Genomic DNA, 6,260 nt, shown 5'->3' on the forward strand with positions numbered 1-6,260 from the left:
ACAATGTTTATCTGAAAAAATTAAATTTATCTTATCCAAGTATAAAATTTCTGTTGCTCATAAATCTTTCAACCAATTAAATAAATTATTTACACTTTTAAAAAGTAAAACTCCTATTTTAAAAAACTCTCACGTTGTATATTCTATTCCATGTAAAAAGGCGGAAATACACATGCCTCTTGCTTGCACAATAGCATGCAAGGAGCTTGCAGGAGATAGCTCCTGGTATGTATATTTATTAAAAGGCATGCCTGTAGAAGGCGCGCAAGTAAATTGCACATCATTTGATTTTTTGGCATGCAATGTGAGGCGGGGGGTTTCGGGGGAGTTCAAGTGGCATGTCGGAACGTGTCTACTTGCTACCTACTGACATGCCAATAAGCCATAATACTAACGAGGCATTTCATTTTACTTGCAAATGTATCAGCAGTGTGCCATCCGCCGGCATATGCCATTTCTTAGCATGCAAGTTACTTACCTATTTTACTGTTTTTTCCGCCTTAATGATTGCAATAGTCAATATATAGGTATGACTCCACATAATTTAGAAAACAGCTTAAAAGGCCACAAATATACAAAAACTGTTCTACTACTCTTAATAAACATATGAAGGAAAAAAAAACATTCTTTTAATTTTAATCAAACTAAAATTTTAGTCAAAGAACCTAATTACAATAAAAGACTAATTCAGGAAATGATTTATATTAAAAAAAATAAAAATAGTGTTAATGACAAAACTGATATAAAAAACCTAAGTCAGATATATCACAATTTAATTAAATAAATGCTACTGTTTTCTAATAATTAATAATATGGTTCATTTATTGGATACACTTAATTTTTTTTAAATTATGTTTTCTTCTTTGTTTCTCGTTGGTTTACAACAAATCTCCTAGATGTCTCTGATATTCACTTCTTTCATTTTATTTCTACAAAAATTTGCCACCATTCGGATAATCTGTTTGAATCGTTGTTTTTGCTCTCACTCGATATCAGTACTTCCACATATCTGTATCGTGGTTCCTAAATTAATAGTTTTCACACATAAAGTTTAAATTATGATGATGTTCAACACAAAAATTAAATGCAAAATAAAAATGAATAACAAAAAAGTTCTCCTAATGCAACTGTTGTTTTAAAAAATTTTGGTTTTTCTTTTCTTTTATATTATACATGGAGTTGGTTGCTCTTAGGTATGTATTAACAAAAAAATTATTATAAAAATTAAAATGTAATGCATGTTAAAATTGTAAATCATTAAGTTGTTTTATATTTTCAGGTTTTTAGTGTGACTTGTACAAAATAATGTGTTTTTATTTGAAAAATAATCTTTGAAAAAGTCCCCGATCGGGAGCGAAACACGTTAGAATTTAATAAAAAATTATTGCTGTGTGTTTTTTATCATTTTGACCAGCGGTCAAACTAGAACCTGGTACCTAAGATAAATAATTACCAATTAGAAGACAAAAGGTTCAAGAAGTTTTCCATATTATATGATGTATATGATGAGTGATGTATTTGGGATTGCAATCAACAGTGCTAAGGGCTAGTATAATAAGAACACTCTATGTTGTTGTCAAGCTTTCGGAAATGTTTATTTCCTTTCTCAAGACATCTATAATATAATTAATATCTGCAATAGAATAATAAGTTATAAAAGCCTATTACATACTTACATAACCTGAGATTATAATATAATCATCAAAAAAGAGAAATACAAGAACATTGTTTTTAAAATTTTATGAACTTCACTAGATTAAAAACAATTGTAACTATAGTCAACATTTTTTTTTTAACAATTTTTCAGTCAATTTTTAACATTTAACAACTGATACAATAAAAAGGAGCCATGCCTTTGAAATGTGAACTATATTTTATATCTTTATCAGAACAAGTTTTTTTGAAGACAATCTACTAATATTCAAACTAGTAACAGCCAATGAGGTTAGAGAACAACATACAGGGACAATTAGCATTGCCAACCACAGTACCAACTTAAAACGGAGGCGGCAAATCACTCCAAATTTGTAAACGACATAGGTAAATTTCTATATTTATCAAAATGTAATAAAAAATTATAAATACAACTCAAATTATTAATATCTGACTTTTTATTCAGAGCATTAGAAAATTCATTGATACGAACCATTTCCAGAAAAACAAGCTTATTACAGTTTATTTCACTCTCCAAAACTGTGACACCGTTAAAATTCATTTTGTGGCCTGTACTTAATGTATGTTCTGAAAGAGCACAGGACGTTTTTTTTTTAAATTACAATCACTTGCGGGATGTAAGTCTACCTTTTAGCGTACGGCCTGTTTGTCCAATGTATGTCTGGTTACAATTAAAACAATCAATTTTATAAACAACCCCCGATTTTTCTAATTTATGGTAAGGTTCTTTAGTTCTAGAAAAAAGTCTATGCAGCTAATCCAAAACAGGATTCCATGTTTTCTTAGTTTCCGCCGAAGGTGTCCGCAAGATCTCGGCCGAGTCTCAAAATTGCGGTATCACTTCATACCGTCCATCATCCCCGAAATTATTACGACGATCCATCCAAGCATAACCTCTCCGTAAACCCTTTTATGAAGACGGAAAAGTTTTTGCCTCAGTTTCCAATTTTTCCATCTTTGGACCAAAAAGACCATCTTCCGAAAGAGGCCTGAGGGGGAAGGCGTCCAACAGCGGAGGCTTTTTCGTAACTTTATTTTGGCGGACAGGACGAGAGTGTTCCGCCAAACGTATGGAGATTCGGCAACATTTTGAAAACCACCTGAACGTCAACCCGCACCATCCGCAGTATATTATCGGGAGTTACTAGTATGAAACCGCGCTAGACGCATGTAAAACTTTTCTATATTGCTTTAACATATCTATGCATACAATTTGTCTCTTTATTATTATCACATATTATTATTCACACAGTGTATTTAACTGAATAAAGTTCTTTTAGAGCGTGCTCCCGAGTTTTTGATGTAAGAAAACCTTTACAACAGATTCAAAATCTTTAGAGCCCTCATAGACTGAGAGATTGGTGTCAAAATCTCCCGTGATCGGATTAATGGCCAATTTTGTTTTTAATGTGTTGGTCGTATGTTGTATAACAGGATTTCAGAGTTTGCTGACACCCCTTGTGGGGCAGGGGTTGGGGGTGCGGGGGTAAATACGAAAATCGCCCCGTGATCAGATTAATGTCAGCAACTCATAATATATATTCTAGACATCTAGACCTTCGGGGGAGTACGAAAATGAAAGTTGCTGACAGCCTAGTTGGGGCAGGGGCGTTTAAAACGGAGTCAAATATATCACTTACCGAGCGCGCAAACTGTATGCGTAGTCCAGACGGTATCTGTTTCGGGTTGGGTAAAACGCATATGATCGGAGATTTTTGCTTTAACGGCTTCCAAATAACATCAGGAATGATAATTTTTCTATGCAAATAAAAAAAAACGTGGATTTAATTGTTATTGCAAAAAAGTATAAAAAATTGCAAAAAAATCATTTTTTTCTTGGATTTCTCGTCGACAACGTAGCAACTATTCATTTTAGACAAAAATGGAAGAGGAAACAAATTTTTGTAATTAAATTTTGATCAAGATAGAGTTAGTTGCAATTCGAAAAAATAAATATTGTTATTGCAAAAATCGGAATAATCATTTAAAAAATTGCAAAATATGCTAGTTTATTTGTCAATTTTTTTCAGACACTTGAATAATACCTAGAATCTTCATACTTTTCCCTATTAAACTTCTTACTGCATAGAATCATCACATCAAATTTTATCCAATTCGGTTCGATAGTTTTTACATAATTGTTTAAAAAAAATTTTAAAATCAAATTTCTAAAAATCTAAAGCCTTTGAATACTTGAAAATTTCACCATAAAAAGAAGAGCTCTCAAGCTTTAAAATGATTTTTATATATATCCTTATAGTTTTGCTGTAAATAAGGGATAACTTTAACGGGCTATAACTCCAAAAATAATGGGCGGATCATCAGTTTTTTTAAAAATATTCGTTTCAAACCATATTTTAAAATAAAAGAAAATTTGAAAAAAACATTAAATTATTGCAATTTTTTATAAGCGTGAAAATGGCGAAAATGATTAAACAATCACCACAGCACGCCTAATCGTCCGATTTGAATTTTTAAAAAACCATTTTAAAGCTTGAGGACTTCTTTTTGTGGTGAAATTTTCAAGTATTCAAAGCTTTAGATTTTTAGAAATTTGATTTTGAAAATCTTTTAATTTGAAAAGAAATTTAAACAATTAGGTATTATGTAAAAACTATCGAACCGAATTGGATGAAATTTGGTGTGATGATTCTATGCAGTAAGAGGTTTAATTGGGAATAGTATGAAGATCCTAGTAGATATTATTCAAGTGTCTGAAAAAAATTGACAAATAAACTAACTTTTTGTAATTTTTAGATGATTTTTCCGATTTTTGCAATAACAATAATTATTTTTTCGAATTGCAACTAACTCTCTCTTGATCAAAATTTAATTACAAAACTTTTTTCCTCTTCCATTTTTGTCTAAAATGAATAGTTGCTAAGTTTTTACGAGAAAAAGGCATTCTTAATTAAAATTTTTGCTTGTCTTTAATATGGAGAACTTTCACATTGCGTGTACAGGGTGATGAGACAATCAGTAAATATAAAAATCGTTCAAAAATAAACTACCTTTGTTTTTAACAATACAGAAATATGTTATTAACGAAAGTTGCTTAGAATTGAAATTTATATTATAATCTCAATTTGTGTATGAATCGGCCTACTTTGGTAGAAACGGACAGTAAAACATTTTTATTGTTCATTTTACGAGAAAATTGATTAAAATTTTTGCTTATCTTTAAAGTCATATTAAAAATATTTTAAAATGTGCCCTTGTGTGGTGAAAATACCGCGAACAAGAAGTCAAAAGTTATAAAACTGTAAAAATGATTACTAGCATCAGAACGTCGATAGAAGAATTTTTTGGACATGATTAGGTTTTTTACCACAAACGAGGGATTGTTGAGGAACATGTCCGTAATTTTGAATTTTGAAAATTCAATGGCAAATTTGTAATTAGAATTCCTAAGAGCATCCGGACTGTTTAATTTCAGTGAGCTAAGTGATATGTAATCGTTTTTTGCCGACAAGGAGAAGATTCGGGATTCTTCGTATGCCATATTGGATCCTCCATTTTGAATTTTAAAACTTCAATAGTAAATTTGTGATCACACTTCCTAAAAACTGTAGACATTACTTTATGTAAGATATAATCGTTTTTTTGCCACGAGAAGGATAGTTGAGATTCCTCTTTCGACATATTGGTTTCGTCATTTTGACTTTCAATACTCCAATAGTAAATTTTATTATCTGAGAACCCAAAAGCCCCCGGACTCTAATCTTCAAGTGATCTGAAATCGTTATGGTACTGTTATATGGGTTTTATGTCTGCCATATTGGATCTGCCATTTTGAATTTATTTCCGATGATTGCTTCGTAATCAGCGGACCCAAAAACTTAATATATGCATTGGGATATCCCCATTCTTTTAAATTTTATCAATGTTTTTTCCTAAATTTACCAAGAGTGAATTTTGTAGGCGCCATATTCACCATATTGAATTTCTCATGAAAGACTCTTTTATTTTAAGACCTTATACGTCTAAATCGGTCAAATCAATTTTTGTATAGGTAGGGTGATCGGTTTGACGTAAAATGCCCCATATACAGGGTGTTTCAGAAAGACCTCCCGTAAATACAGGGGGTGAAAGTACGACAAAAAATGAGAATTTTTTGTCATGAACATATGTCTATCTCCTCTTGTTTTCGAGATACAGAGCGATAAAATAAAATTTTTTAAATAGAGATTTTTTACGAAAATTTCCAAACGGTGCGAAATATTTTTATGAAATTTGGTACGCCGGAGTTTTTAAGGACGCCAAATACGCTGGTCTAATTATTCGGATGGATATTTCATAGAGGGCGCTAGTTATTCCTATTAAATTTTAAGTTCTAATTTTTTTAAGGTAATGTTTTTTACCATTCGGGCTCCAATTTCTAATGTACAATTTTATTTTCTAAAAATAATGTACTCTTGTTAGAACTTCATAATGTGGACGATTTTCGAGAAAAAGGTTTTTAATTGAACTCTTACAATATTACGGTATATAAAATAAATGACATTTCTCAAAGTAGGCTTATGCCAAAACGTATTGATGGATGTCTTACAAACAACGTATATATATATATGCGCTAGACGCATGTA

This window comes from Anoplophora glabripennis, unplaced genomic scaffold, assembly GCF_000390285.2.
Source record: "Anoplophora glabripennis isolate ALB-LARVAE unplaced genomic scaffold, Agla_2.0 scaffold1421, whole genome shotgun sequence".
Lineage (NCBI taxonomy): Eukaryota > Metazoa > Arthropoda > Insecta > Coleoptera > Cerambycidae > Anoplophora > Anoplophora glabripennis.